The 14163-nt window shown below is 41.8% G+C and overlaps 1 protein-coding gene across 1 annotated transcript in view; it reads left to right on the top strand.

Annotated features, from left to right (window-relative positions):
- LIMCH1 (LIM and calponin homology domains 1) overlaps window positions 1–14163 on the top strand; it is a 113157-nt gene that overhangs the window by 10445 nt on the left and 88549 nt on the right. The window contains exon 2 of the mRNA XM_035896755.1: window positions 3691–3760. The gene's annotated coding sequence lies outside the window, so the exon portion shown is untranslated. The remainder of the gene's footprint in view (window positions 1–3690; window positions 3761–14163) is intronic.

Here is a 14163-nt window from a genome sequence, read left to right as displayed (position 1 = left end):
TCTGATGCTTTTTTAAGTTATCAAATTTGTGATTCCAGAAGAATGTGAAGTTGTTTTGTCTTTTGGGCGGGGGTTGGGGAGTAATATGATGCCATACAAAATTTTCACAGATAACCATGAAGTTGGACAACAGATGCTGGAATTGTTCCCCTGTCCATAGATGGCTACAGTGCAGATAGCTAGGCTTGCTGTGCAGCTAAGTGCAGGAAAAAAAAGCTGCTTCTGGTTATGGTCATGTTGATGACTGTCTGATGTCTGGCTTTTCTGCTGGCAGGACAGTACTCTGCCATGTACTGGTTGCCAAGGTTTCTGAATGGTAAACAGCGGGGTTTTTTTTACAAAATCTTTTTTTTTTTGAGCGGTACAGAAAAATAATAACAAATGTTTATTAACAGGTCGACAGACACTATTACGGTCAGGTTTTGGGCTGGGAGAGCGACAGGAGCCCAGAGCTGTAACTGATGTGGGGCTGGAAGTGGGGCCAGCTTAGTGGGGCTGGAGGAAGCAGCCAGTTAGGGCTGCAAATGATTTCTCCTCTGTAAACTTGGTCACCCGGGGTCATGTCTGGGCATCTTCACCTCAGAATGAGCCTACGGTTAGGGTTAGGCTTGGGGGAGAGACCCAGGCTTGAGCTGCAGATGCAGAGGGGCTGCCGGAAGAAGGTGTGCGCTGCAAGCTTTCTTCCTTGCAAACTCCTGAACCTGAGACACGGCTGGGGACGGGAGGCCCAGGGCAGCCAAGCCCTTCGGTTAGGGTCGGCAGGGCGAGCAAGCGTGGGATGGCAGCTGTAGGGGCTGCTGGGGGAAGGCCTGGCTTAGGGAATTGTTTTCTCCCTGCAGGCTCTTTCCCCTGGGCCATGGCTGAGGGACTTGCACCAGGTCCCCACTGCGAAATGGTTGGGGCTTCTGTCTGCCCCGTATTTCAACAGAAACCTGCTGGAGCTGAGAAAACTTTACATGTCAAGACAGATGCTCTATATGAGTCTAAATAAGCACAGAAAATTTAGTTTCTGTGTACTGACCTATGTGGGAAGAGGATTTTTCATGGCTTTTTCGAGAAGCAGGAACAGATAGTGACTGTGTGTCTGAAGGCGACCATTGAGACACCCTGCATGAACAGTACGGCTTTTCAGCCAGCTTGGTGGCCGAGCAAGCTTAAGCCACTTTATATTTTGGCATCTGGACTGTTGCTTTAGATGAGGCAATCATTTAGAAGCAGCCAGTCTGCTCTGGAAGAAATCTCCCATTGGCACGTTCTGCAGTGAGCAAGTCCTGGGGGTTTTGGTGCCAGACTGTTTAGAGATGTTTCCAACAGGAGGTAAACATTTTAATAATAGAGACCTTTCTTCCTCAGGCTTTTCCATCTTGCCCCATCCCATTTCCTCCCTCTTCAGACTCCAAATGGTGATCTAAAATGTTGTTTACTCCCTGCTCCTCTCCTTCCTCTCATTTTATCCTTCTCCCATATTTCACAGGGAAGCCTGTGCAAGACATTTTGAAGATTTATTTAGAATGGGCTTTGGCGTTTGAGGTTTCCATTGAGACCTCTTTATTTTACTTTCTATTGCCATCCATGGCTTTTGATCTGCATCTGCAATATTGGTTGTGGTCCCTAATGTATTCATGTTTAAGTAGTAAAGAAAATGGGATGCCTTAGCTAATATATCCTTTTTTACCTGAGACAGAATAGGCAGATTGAAGATGGAAGTCACAACAGAACTAGAGTATTTGGAAAGAAGTGCTCTGATGAAGAAAAAATAATCTTAAATCGCCTGTTGTAGCAGCTAAATGGAAAATAATAGTTTATAAGGTTGTTGCTGTGCAAATCTGAAAGGCTTGTGCCTTTTTGGGGAAAAAGAAGTAAAGCTTGTTTGTCATCTGTGAAATAAAATGATTCTTATAGGAAACGAGATATGTGGTTCTTTTCTTGCCATTCTGTCCATCGGGGTGGGGGGAGAAAGAGAATTGTTTGTATATAAAAGTATATTCTTTCACCATTTTTTTTTTTAGGACATAATAGTTAGTGTTAGATTCTACCTTAAGCAGAAGGCAGGAATAGTACGGCAATCTGTATGAGCTTGGGTTACAGCGTTTTTAACTGCAAGAAGAGCAAGAAAATACCCGCAACTCCCCAAAATGTCATTCACATTGGGTTTGTTGCCACTCCTGATTATGGTGGTGTTGGAGATGTGGGGACCCCAAGTGTGTAATAACACAAGTACAATTTAGGACAGGTCAGACAAAAGCTTTATTAACTCTGATCAAGGACAACATTTAGAATAGCATCTCCCCCTCTGCTCCCCTGTTCTCTCCAGGTGATTGCAGAGACACAATCTATATACTGTTTCAGGGGGAAAAAAGAAAGAGGTGGAGAAAACCAATCATTTTAATGTTAACAAAGCCAGGTGTCCAGCCCTGGGAATGAGGGACTCCTTATAGTGGGCTTGCTAACTGCCATAGTTCTAGAAGGAATCAAACAGTAAATAACGTGGCAATATGGAGAGATGGCTCTTGGGGGAGCCGATAGGAGTGGCACATCCTGCGGGTTTTTAGCTCCAAACTGGGCAGTTGGAAATTTTGACAGAATGTTAGTTTTTAGTTGAAAGGAATGTTCTTTTTAGTTAGAATAAACTTCTTAGCTAGACCTCTCAAATCTTAAATATTAATATCCGTACCACCACAGTAGGCTGCTAGAAGAGTCGTTGTTGAATGAAGACAGTGTCAGCACAAAGCGAGAGTCCTCTCTTCCATAGTGGGTATTCTAATTTTTAGAGAGTTTTACATTATCATAGACATCTTGGTTTCTCTTCAGAGGTCTTGAATTTGAAGTGAGTGTCTTGACCTGATGATTTCCTTCCTAATGGATGGGACTTGTTGAATTTTATTCCTTTGGATAAAAGGCATACGGGTTTTCTCTTGGGGGAAGGGTGGTAAAGAAACAGTGCTTGTCGCAACAGGATTTTATAATTAAAATTCCCCACTTTTAGAGGCTTGGTCGTTTTTTTGAATATTCTAACAATGAGCCATGTCAGCACTTCTCATAGTGTGTTCGTGGGTGGTGGGGAACTTTGTTTCAGGGGGTTGCTAATCTTTGGACACCAAACGATGTTCAACTGTGGTATCACTGGCCTAATGATGTTTTCATTAGGTGGGGTTTTTTGGACTCCCTTTTTGTTTGTCTTCTCACATTTACATTTTATGGGGACCTCCGTTCTCTACAACATCTGCAAGGATGGCATTTAATTTCAAATACAGATGCAGGAAAATAGGCAGGCCACCCATAAAGTGCACATCCTTTCTCACTTCCCTGCAGTGCAGAAACTGCTGGACTGTTCTTCCCAAGCTGTGGTGATACCTGGATGCCTTCTGGGTTTCTGCTCTCAGGACCTTCTAGGCATGACTTGCCTTGGAGGCAGACTGATGTGACAAAATCCACCCATGGCCTGTGAAGGACTGGTACGATCTAGATACGTTTGGGGTATACAAGAAATATTGTTATGGTACTGTACTGTGCATATTTTTCCTCCTAGTTTTTCTTCATTTCAGTGATGGGTCTTTGGATAGAGACGTGTGTTTTCAGGAGGGGAGAAAGGGGAACATCGTCCTTTTCAGCCATACTGTACCGGGGACAAGTGTTTGATAATTTGGATTTTGTGACTTACCACTCATAAATACTCCTTTCTCGTGACAGGTTGCTGAATGCAATAAAGCCGGGATTGGTAAAAAAGATCAATAGACTACCGACCCCCATTGCAGGTTTGGTGAGTATGTCAAATGGAGAAAAAATTCTTTCAGTGCTGCTTTTTGCATCTTGATTTTATGACTTGTGATTTACATAGCAATTATTTTTGTAATTTGAAGTCTTCTAAACTCAGACAGTCCCTCTGAAATCTGAACTTGGGGTGTAGTCGCCTTAAGACCTTCCAGGCTTTTTTTTTTGAATTGGGCAGTATTCAAGAGGCAAAGTATATTTTTAGAGGAAGAATATCTTCTTGGTTATATGTCATCTTCCAGTTGTGGTGCTAGCTTTAGAAAGACTGGAATGTATGAGTTAGAAACCGTCACCACAAAAAAATAGCTTTTTGGGAAGAAAGAAAAATGTACTTGTATATTTTGTCTCATTCTCTCTTTCCCCAAAATACCACAGTCTGCAGATAACATTCATTGCAGGACTATCTAGGGAACGGTTTCATGTTGACTTTAAGGGCAGAGTAAAAGTTGGTCATAATCTGTTATAAGTGAGGAAGACCACAGAGGATGTGCTGACAGCCCGTGAGCTCTCAGGAGCGCCGGGTGCTCAGGAGGTCACCTCAAGGGGTGGCACAGTCCTGTGCCTGCTGTTGGGGAAGAAGGTTGAGGGTATGAATGGGTGGTGGGTCTAACAGGATAAGCCACATAAAAATATGGCTATATTGATTTTACCTTGCAACATGGCTGGGAATAAAAGGGCCCCTGAGCATGTGGAAGGTGGCCATCTTGATTTAGACTAGTGGTATCATTATATACGTGGTTCCTTGCTGTTCTGGCACTACTCACATTGTGGTTGAGTTGTGTGAGATTCAGAACATATTACTTGTTGACAACCAAGGTTAATGTTCCTTTATACAAACCGCATTAAAATGTTTCAGTCTATTAGAAACCATGTTACATTCATTTTCAAATTGATTCTATAATGCAATTATATAGCCTTTGAGGCTGGGTCCTTCAACCTGTAGACTGATGGGCATATTTCTGTATGCATACTGCCTAGTGTTAGGATTTGTGATCTCCACTACCCTTTTCCTACAGTACCCTTGTGTGCCTTTCTTTTGCCTCAAAAACCGATCTAGTTTTATTCCTACGCAGTCCTATTTGAAAGGAATATTCGATATAAACAGCTGCAAAAGATACCAGTAGTGCAGTTTTCTTTTCCTTGGCTCCCTTTCAGGAAAGACTCAATTTTTGTTATGGCTGTTTTAAGAGGATGATATTGAATTACATTGGGTTTTTTTCTTATTCATATGTAAAGTCCCAAAGGTAAGGTGGTTGTAGTAGGAGGGGCGTAGAAAAAGTCATTATGCATGTGTATTTTTCTCACTCCTTGAGGTAAATCTATCTTGCAAGATGTGTATCTTCAAAGCATTACCAAAAAAAGTGGTTTTCAGGCTATTAGTGATACAGCAGATCTTTTTGTGTTGGAAGGTGACTTTTTTACCTCTCTACTTTCCTTTAGTAATTACTTTTCTAAATAATTTTCCTAATAAAAAATAAGGCTATTAAAAAAGTTCACTGGTGCTTCTGGCTTCTTGAACATTACCAATGGGTGTGTATCTATTTCTGTGAATAAATTGCTCCAAACAAAGCAAGCCATGCAAATGCCCCCTCGCTTTTGAAGGTGTCTAGCTCCAGACCTGCTGACTTCTGTTGCCATTTTCACTTACAGTGGTGAGAAAGTGGCTGGTTTCAGGGTTGCATGTGAATTTGAATGATCAAGTGTTCTAGTCTGCTACACATATTTATGGTGTATTATTTTAAAGTCCAGACATCAGGAGTATATTTCAGCGCAGGGTGTATCTCTTTCTTTTCTCTTACCTGTACCAGGTCTGTGTGTCTGAAAAAAAGAAATTAAAATATCAACACTATAATCCAGAAGCAGATATACCTCCTAGTTAGTTGACCACATATGAGGGACATTCCTTCAGTTGTTGCCAATTTTTCTTTATTATCTTAGTCTTGGTTGGCTTGACATAGTATATAGTTACTTCTTTCCAGTTATTTCACCCCAGTGAGTGTGATTTCCTCCAGTACACGTAGAAAAGCTGTGAAAACCTCAGTGCCTTTTCTGCCTTGTGTGAGATACATGCTTTTGAACTCCTAGGTACTGCTTCTGCCTAAACAGTGTAACTTAATCATTCTAACAGAATTAAGTCATTAATTTCTTCCCGATAGCTGATAGAATAAGTGTCTAGTTCACTAGTAGAGACAATAGGAAGGTTTTCTTTTTTACAGAGTTGGAGCTAAACCTTACGAGTAATTGTGAAGTACTCAAAGTGCCTTTTGTTTCATTTTTAACCTCCGGAGACAGAAGCAGTCATATATTACGTAGCTCTACAAAATGTCTACTTGAGTCTAACTCTCCAGATGATCGTCTATTTTTCTCCTTTGTTATTGTAAGGACAAATGAAGAGGTATGCTTTATTGAAGGAAAGTAACAGTAAACTTGATGCCTGTATCGGAGGCATGCTGAGATGTTCATCTGGGAGTATTATCAGGTGTAAAAATTTGGCCTATATTCCATGTTTGAGTGATTTCTCATAACACTGCTGTGAAGTATTACATGTAACTGCTCTAGTGTCGACAGATTGAATTCTTCGAACTTTTCCTGGTGTTTAAAGCTAGATGAATCTGCACTTAGTCTGAAATTCTTACCAGTGACTTGCTCATGAACTTTAAGAGGGAATGGTTTATTTGCAGATCTTTGGTATACCAGGACACCAATCACATAAGCAAAATTTATTGGTTATAGTGTTGTAGTGTTAAAGTAAGGACTCAAGGATCTGCACACCACCGTACTGAGCACATGCCCTATCAATACACAAAGATGATCTTTGTCTCGTTGCAAGTCTAAGTCAGGATGTGGATTGTATGCAGCATTACATATAGAATTACATATGTTCAGCCAGGCAGGCTTGTTTGTAATGTGCTTTGATCTCCAGAAGTGTCGACTGCTTCTGTTATCACGGCAGAAATGATACATTGCTTTAATGAAACAGAACGTAGGACCAACGGCTTGGTATTCAGACTTATAGTGAGTGTTAAATTTGATGAAATGCTTTCTCATTCCTGTTCAGTATTCATTAATCCAGAAAGCTAATGTGCCCAGGAAAAAGCAAATTCACAAAACATCCAAAGAATATATTAAACCTAGGTGGGAATAACAGGCTTTGCTGAAAGAGCCATGTTGCCAGAAGAAATTTTCTCATGTGAGAGATTATACTGAACATCTTTGTTTTAAGACTGTCAGCTTTCTGGAAGCATCATTTCATGTATTTAATTGTGCAAGGCTGGGACAGTAGTTTGGCTGAGTTATTAATTAAAAGACCATCTGAAGCTGCAGAAGTCTTATAAAGATGGATTGTTAGAGTACAATGAATATAACTAATACAGGAGTGACTTTTTTACAAAACCAGCATTTTTTCCAGGGAGTTGCTTTTGGTTTCTTTCATGTTGTATGACGTTCATAGTGGGCACAACTAATTTTTAAGGTTTCTACTAATTGCAATTTTGTACAGCTGTGCCTTATTATATATTTAGTTCTAGAGAAATAAAAAATTTCCAGCATCATTGTAGATAAGCTTTGCTTTATAATGCTGTGGATTGACTATCTTTTTCCCTTTAAAAAAATTCTAGTTTTTGCTTCCTGTCCCTGAATAATGTCACTCTGTGAGAAAAGAAAAGGTTTCTGCCTTATCTTTTGTTTGACAGGGTTTAGGAGAGTTTATAGCATTACTTCAGTTCCTTGAACAATCCCCACAGGAGCTCGGACACTTACTTCAGAGGCTGTGTGAAAGAATCTCACATATAATAGTAGGAAATAGTCAAGACAAAGTTGGAGGGCTGAACTTTAGCTTGGATCTTGGCTCATGTTTCCGCACTACTGCATAAAAATCTGTTTACTGTGGCATCCAGTTTTCATTTTGTGTACGGTCCTCATCTTTCTGACATTTGTGTGATTTAGCAGTGGAAAAAATAGCTCTGCAAAAGTCACCTGGTTGCATGGTTATTGCACCAAGACGAACAGAACTGTAACATGCTGTTTAAAAAAGCTTCTTCCTTTGAAAACAAGGTATTTTTTTTTCTGTCATTATTTTCCTAGGAAGTTTCTCTTGGCAAAGCGTTCTCTGGGAACTTGCTATGAACTTTATTAAGAATAGCTACCTGTTTTCTGGTGCTGGTAATTTGCTCTTATGCTGTACTGTTGCATAAATTCCAGTATTTTTTTTTGGTATCTTATGATGTCCCAAAGAAATTTCAGCATTGTGTTTGCTTTCAGGAGTTTGTGCTTCTACTTAAGTTCAACAAATGAGATCTTTTTTCTTCATGCAGATATGAACCTGGAAATAAAATAACAAGATCCAAATATGGTGTAGTGTGTTTCACAGAATTAGAAATTATTAGAGAAGATGGAGAAATACATGGAACTTTAACTCATGTGCATTATTTTAATCACTCTTCCCCTCGTACTTCAGTGTTACTATGTGGGGGTTTTTTCTTAAAAATTATCTTCTCATTCTTCCTTTTAATTTCTCACTCTCCCTTTAATTCTTTGTGGTATTCTCTGGAAAGAGCCTGCTCCTATCGTAATATCTAGATTCATAATAGATAATTTCTGTTTCCCCCTTACTTTGTACTTCTTCTTGCTGCTGGACAAATTCATTTGCCAGCACAATTGTATCCATAAAAAAGTTTTGCTGCGTAAGTTGTGGTACATGTGAAGTAAACAGAAGCAAAATTTCCCAACTGTCTAAAACCAGTAAGTTCTTAGCACTCAAATCCCAAAAGCATTTTTGTGAACGCTGATGGAAAGCAAAGCGTCAACATCACAGCAAAATGCTGTGCAAACCTTTCTGCCATGGTTTCTGTGGCTCTTCCTTGCTAAACAGTATTTGGCTTCTCCACGCCTCCTGCGCCTGCCTTCAGTTCCAATATCTGAATATTTGAGTAAAACAATACTTAGGCTCTGGCCAGTGGTTTGGAGCAGCACTGTGCTTTAGCTCATTGCATACTATAACATATATTGAATCCCTTCACTAAAACAATAGTATCCTTAAAAAAAAAAAAAAAATTATTTGTGTCCTTGTGTCCTTGTATGCTTGTGTTTGCGTTTTGGTTTGTTGTTGGGTTTTTCGGTTTGGGGTTTGTTTGTTTGGTTTTTTTTTTACCACCCCAAACTTTCTAGACTCTGCCTTTCAATTAATTTTTCATTTAGATTTTCCTGCCTGTTTGTTTTGGTGTCATCTGAGCCAGACAAAGCTACCTTACATAATTCCCGTTTAATGAATTTAGCCATATGCTGTACTCCTAAAAACTTCTAAGTTTCATGAAGAATACAAAAGTAAACTAACAGGTGTTTCTCAGCCAGGCTGTTTGTAAACAGAGTCCGTGTGGAAGGATCTACAGTGACGCTGTAGTTAATTCATCACAGAAGAGGAAAACAGCCATCAGTTCAAATTTGGCAGGAAGCATAGAGGAAGCAGCATTGATGGGGAGAAAATGAGATGCAAACCAATAAAAACTAAAACTTTACATTGAACTTCAGCTGGTTTTTGGTTTTTTTTTTAGACTGGATTGAAGGTTTTTATTGCTCCCAATTAACAATGCAAATGCTGTCCAGAAAGGACTGCTCTTCTCCCATTTAGAGAAAAACTAGCGAGTCAAATGCAAAACATAATGCTGGCATCTCATTTAGTATTTTAGTGGTTGAAATGGATGTGCTTGCTATGGTGTCGGTTTTGGCTCCAAAACTCTCATACTTTTGATGCTGGAAACTAATCATCAGTCTGACAGTAGCATATGTGCTGGAAATGTATTCCACTGTTGCGCTTGGGTTCAGCCTGCGTTGCCCAGGCTTCCAAGTTTGATCTTTAACCTGATGTATGGATGTAAGAGAGGCTGAAATAACAGGAAATCAGTAAAATACATGAACCATCAAAAAACCCCCTCAAACCCAAGGGAGGTAAATGACCCCACCTTGTTTATTTGCTTTTGACTGTCTGAGCTGTGTTTAGCTATGAAGCACACCCTTGGAGAAGCGGGAGTTCAGCCAGCAACTAGTAGTCTTCGTGTTCCTCATCCCACCCTGGCTCATGAGCTGTCCTTAACACGCATGAGCAGTCCCTGGAGGGGCCTGCAGGTGGAACCTGAAGTGAGCGACACCTTGTTTGCTGCTGAATTGGCTGTTATTGATCCCTCACCGCTTTCCATGCGCTTCCTGCACCGCAGGCCCCAGCCGGCGCTCAGCCGGGGCTTCTGCAGACCAACCTCATTGCTGGCCTTGAAGTCCCTCCTTCTTCTGGATGCTTCCTTCGCTGCAGTGCTTACAGTGCACTCAATAAGCTGAGCTGTTTGGTGGCTGGGACCGCTACTCGTTGTGCTAAGGATACTGTCCCTTTTTGCCAGTGTCCGGGAATTTGTCGCTTGTTAGGAGCTGAAGCCTCTCATTTGGCACCCAGAGCACCCTGAACAGTTTCCTTGTTGGGTCAGGATGGCTCCAGCCAAGATGGGTAAAGGTTTGCAGTACACGTGTGAAGGACAGCCGTGAGCCACAGCTGCTGTGGAGAGATGCAAACTGTGTCATGTTGTTGAGGCCCGTTCCCACACCAGACTGGTTGGGATTCAAAGGTGCAGCAGTTTCACAGGCAGCTTCAGCCATGCCCTCAGCATGCTGAGCTCTGCTGCTGAGAATGTCATGACTTGGTTTGGCCAAATGCTAATAATACGTGTAAGCTCTTTGTGGCAAGGATCATCTGCTAGTCTGTTTTTGTCTAACACCTCACCCCATGAGTCCTGCTCCGTGGCCAGGACTCCTAGACAGTATGTTAATACAAATAGTAAATAACACTTACAAAAATATCACAGGCATTTTTTTTTAGTCTGGTTTTAGACTGCTCTCCCAGCTTGAGTTTCAACCGTGGCTTTAATCAATAGGTTTATAACTAGCTTTATTCACACAGAATAATTTAAAATGTTAATATGGAAATTCAGGGGTAAGGAGAACCTTTTCTGTGTTAAAACCAAGAGAGGATGCTCACTGCAGAGGATCTCCTTTTTGCATGTTTTTGTTTTACACAGAGACCATTATATTGCCCAGCCTCGAGAAGGGAAAGCCAGCGACCACGCTTTAGAAAAAAGTGCTTGATTTAAAGCAAAGAGTCTACCTGTTTTGGGGCTGTCAAGTGGCTTCACAAAGATGTTATTTATAAAACTACATTGATAAAGGCTTACTTTAATGATTGTTTACTTTTTTTTTTTTTTTTGGACATAGGTAGTTTAATAAAGTGAAGGATTCCAGGAATAACATTTGAAAATGGCAAAAAGAAAAACATTGCTGCTGCCGAAGCCCTAATGCTAGGCAGCCGAAATGTGAACTTGCCCTTATCATGGCATTAACCTTTACTATAAATGACAGAGTCTTTCCTTGGGTTGGGGAGGGCAGCTGGCTTCCAGGAGGAGCTCATTTTGTACCCGTGGAAAATGCAGGTGGCCCTCTGGATTAATTTTTAGATTTGTTTTCAGATCCTTCTACAAGTTCAGCCATGACTTGCTTGCATTATGTTGGTTTACTGACCTTGGTTGAGTGAGTGTTTCAGAAACGGCAAGCTTTTGAAGAACAACCTCTAAGTATCTGTAAGTATCAGAAAAAAATCATAGTTTAACAAACAAAATGCCATTTGCTATGTAGCTTAGGGCTGCACTAAATAAAGTGAAGAATCCAGTGCCTTCCTCAAGCTGTTGTCTTAGAAACGAAAGGCCTCCTGAGCAGAATGACTTAAGCTCTTCAGGACAAAGCCTGCTGTTGAAGCTTATGACTTCTCTTAATACTTGGGCAAATGCCATGTGCTCTGGAGGCGTCTACTGTCTTCAGGAGTTTTCAGTGGAGGAGTTGGATGCCCTGAGTCTGCAAATGTGTCGCCCATGCCCTGTGACAAATGTGCCGCTGTTAGAGATGGATCCAGGCACCTGCAATCTTCAGGTGACTTCTGTTGCAAAATCAATTCATTGGCCAAGCGGGATATAAGAAGCAGCACTGAGTTGGTGTGCTGTGTGCGTGTAGGCCAGCACACATAAAATAAGCACAGCTGCAACTATGCATGTCTTGAGGCTAAAAGAAGCCTCTGCTTTTGTCCTTAAGAAAATCCAGACCTGAGGCTATGCCTGCTTTCAGCTATTCTAAAGTTGACTTTCCTACATGCTCTGCTATGCCAGCACTGGCACTCATATGGCTATTAGCTGGAATGGGCAACTGATCTGGCTGAAAAATACCCTTTTCCTTCACCCTACAGCGTGCAACTGCATGGGCAGAAGGGAAGGAACAGGCTTGCTGTATTGGAGGATGGAGGTGTCATTCAATCAGCTTAAAGTAGTTGCAAAGCTGCAGCTAGGGAGTTTAAACTTAGATGCAATCCTTAAGTTATTGGCCAGCATCGAAGGACATGGGGACCTGGGAAAGTCTCATCCCGAAATCTCCATTTTAAAGGTTGTCTGTGTTCAAAACTATACTTAGTAGCACTCTCACTCCCTAATTCTGGAAAGCCTCTGGCAGGTTGGAGTCTGTAGGTCTGCACTATAAATACCATCTCTGATCCTCAACTGTCTTTTTCAGTGACATGTAGCCTCTGCTGCAGGGAACAGCTAGATGCCAGTATTTATTTGAGAGAGAGAGTGCTAAATTCCGTGTAAATGGGGTTGACCAGAATAAGAATATTTACTGTATTTGCTGCTACCCTTCATTCTCACAGCATCCAAGAGGCAACTGCTGCTGCCCATAAAATCCACGTGATATGGTCTGGAGAATGCTGAGAACCAGATGACAGTAGTGCCGGTGATGTGAAAGGGGAGGGTACCTTCCAAAGAGCTCTTTACCTGACCAGGTAAACAAAAGTTTCCACAGTGTGGTCAGACCAACAGATCTATGAAGAGGGGGCAAGCCTGAGTTAGCAACGGTCTGTTGTGACCCCAGCCCTTAGGCTGAAGGTGATGGCAGAAGAATGCTGGTCTATAATCCCCTTCTTGGCTGCGAATCAGCTCGGTGAAGTCTGTTGCAGTTTACGTCTGCTAGCAACTGTTCGTACTGTTTCTATGCTGAAAACCTTTCCGGGCACTGTAAGTGGATTTCTGTCAGATGATGTGCATGTCGCTAGCAGGAGCCTACGTGCTGAATGCAGATGATGGAACGTGTCTCGCTCCAAAGATCACGTTGCAGTTGTTTCCCTGGCTTAAAGCAAACAAGCAAAACGGCAAACTAGTGGAAAGCTAGTGCCTTAGAGATCTGTGTGCAGTGACTTCTTTGGTTTAAGGGCCCAGTAAAATTCTCCGGTCTGGTACTGTGGTCAAGAGTTCACAGAGGCTGAAATATCTGACACTGAAGTCTCCTTGCCTTCTGCATTCCTCAGTGCTCCTGGATTAAAGCCACTCACTTCCTGCTTGGCGCAGTACTTTCCAATTGTAATGTGCTTCCTCTTAAATGTCCAGAGGTCTGATGATACTATTGTAAACCTGTTAAAATTAATGCCGCAGAGGAAGCAGCTTAGTTAATTGCTTGTGCAAAAATACGGCGGTAGGCTGAACTATCTGACTGAGGGACATCAAAGCCACTATTAACCTTTTAAAAGCTGAATTGCCTTGTGATACTACATGGAAATCTGTCCTGCAGCTCAGTATTACACATTCATTTCTGGACAAGCAATAATAAGTATCGGTCTAGAAAATGAACATTGCAGTACAGAGGCAATCCTTAGCTATTTGAAGTGGTGTCCTTCTGTTAAGTCTTCTCTATTGCCCCTTCTTTGCTTCTGCCTCCTCATCTTCATGCGGGAAGCACTGTTACTCAGATGGAGAACGTCTGTTTCTGTTGGGGGCAATAGTGTGCACTGATTTATGACTGTGAAACGTGTGAAAGGGAGTTCTCTTTTCAGACTTTTCAAGAGAGAGTATTGAACTTGCTAAATGTGTGCATGCATCCAAGTGTGTACTGAGTTCAACTCGGCTTTTTTCAGTCCATTCTGTATGCTCAGCTTTTCTCTTTGAATTGTACAAGTTCTCATGCACAGTTTAGAATCGAGCTTGTGTTTCCCCGTAAGACCGATGGTAAACGTTATGCTTTTACCCCCTTCTTTTTCTTTTTAGGCATAATGTTGGTATTATTTGCTCTCCTGTTACTGCAGCAGCTAGAAGGATGTTACATGGTGCGTCACAAAGCCGTACTGGTGTGTTGGGAGGCACGCTGGACCGAGTGCCAGATGCGACTCTCATCCGTGCACCTGTTGTGGGGCAACAAACTTCAGGCCTTAAACCGATAGCCCGGGCTGCTGGTGCTCTGCTAGCTTCTTGCCTTTTATAACTGTTGGGTTGGTTGGGTGCTGTGCAGCCTGGCTGCACAGCCAACAAATCCCATGGGTGTTTCCAG

The sequence above is a fragment of the Egretta garzetta genome, unplaced genomic scaffold (genome assembly GCF_000687185.1).
Source record: "Egretta garzetta isolate BGI_Z169 unplaced genomic scaffold, ASM68718v1 scaffold256, whole genome shotgun sequence".
NCBI lineage: Eukaryota > Metazoa > Chordata > Aves > Pelecaniformes > Ardeidae > Egretta > Egretta garzetta.
Note: the sequence above shows the minus strand (reverse complement) of the source record. Positions and strands in the feature narration are given on the sequence as shown.